General features: G+C 42.7%; 1 protein-coding gene across 6 annotated transcripts in view; it reads right to left on the reverse strand.

Annotated features, from left to right (window-relative positions):
• LOC122328902 (sushi, von Willebrand factor type A, EGF and pentraxin domain-containing protein 1-like) overlaps nt 1-1,614 on the reverse strand; it is a 502,117-nt gene that overhangs the window by 123,802 nt on the left and 376,701 nt on the right. The gene's annotated exons all lie outside the window — the stretch shown is intronic.

The raw sequence follows: 1,614 nt of genomic DNA on the forward strand, positions 1-1,614 counted from the left end.
CTTAATTTGACAAAAGAAGTTAGCAAAGACAAGCAATTAAATTTAAGATATCCATTTTAGTGTGCTGTCAGCTTGCTGTGCCATAGTCTGCACAGTCAACAAATCATGACAGATCTTGTCAAAGTCTCATCAGCATAGGTGTATAAACACACAGCTGCCACAGCAGGTCAAAGCCCACCAACAGGTGGCCAAGGGCACAGCCGCTAGCCAACTTCCCACGAAACTAGACCTAACTGCCCCTTTGTCAAAAACAACACTTGTCACCGGGAAATACACGGCTGCTGGTGCCAGTCCAACAGACATCCCCTGAGCTGATGAGTCTGTGTTTGTTAAAGGGATAGGTTACCAAAAATACAAATCATTTATTCACACTCATGTCATTCCAAAGAGGTTATTTAGGCATACAAAAAAAAAATCTGTGACTTAATGTCGCACCAATAGAATCTATCACATACCAGTAGACACTATTATACTTTCCATTAAAACCAATACAATTCCCATTATAACCATTAAATCCCGTACGTTTTCTATTTGTTGCCTGGGTCCTATTGTTTTTTTCAGCAGGAATCTCTTTAGTTAATTTTCAAAACAGAAAGTACCAGCACTTTAACAAATCCTTTCAGGCAAACCTTCATGTGACCACATTGCCAATGTTAAGATCCGCTGTTTACGACGAGCACAAACCACAGCCATCTATTCAGCCCATATGTTCACCGCACAGGATGCTGACCCTTGCTAATGCATGCTAGATGCTTAAAAAGAAATGAAACAGTTTAAACGAGTTTACAGGTGAAAGCGGCTCATCACTTTGCTATCTCACAGCAACAGTGCACTCTCCATCATGCCATTATGTTCCGGCTCTGGTAATTACCACGTAAAATCCAACATTTCAAGCTCCCCAAACCGGATGTTGCAGGAAAATGCTCTATCAGCGCGGACAGAGATATTTTCCCTCGACAGGTACGAATAAATTAAATACACATGTCACCAGGAGAGATTTCCCTGGATTTAGGGCCTGTTACAGCACGAGCCATATGTCGACCCGGTGACGTCAGTGGAAACACGCAGAGTCATCGTTCCTCGCCGTTCCTGTACATGTGACTGACACAGACACAAAGTTTCCTCGTGTCCTAAAGCCACCCACAGACGGACAAAACAATGATACAGAGAGGAAAACTTGAGAGGAGGGATTCGACGAAAAATGAAACAGACGGGATGACAGAGAAAGGAGTTGAAGCAGTAACCCACTGGAAAGGTCAAAGGTGACCGTGCGAGGACAGTGACATAATGGGGCACAGCTGTCCAGTTCTAACTGGAGAAGACGGCGGATGACAGCTAAGAGCACAGCTCAGAGGAAAAAAAAAAGAGGGAGAAATCTTTCATGCCGCTTTCAGTCTCTCCGGCAGGGAAGGTTATGGATACGCAGAGATGGGGAGATAGTGACACCAAACAAGTGCTTTTGTTCCTTTTGTGAAGAGAAAAGGTCAGCTTGATCCTGAAGGACATCTATGAAGTGGTGTATTACAGAGAGAAAGTTCAAGAGAGAATGGTAAATGCTGAAAAAACACTGGTAGGATAAATATATACATACATACATATAAATATATATATATA

This window comes from Puntigrus tetrazona, chromosome 23 (assembly GCF_018831695.1).
Source record: "Puntigrus tetrazona isolate hp1 chromosome 23, ASM1883169v1, whole genome shotgun sequence".
In the NCBI taxonomy this organism is placed as follows: Eukaryota; Metazoa; Chordata; class Actinopteri; order Cypriniformes; family Cyprinidae; genus Puntigrus; species Puntigrus tetrazona.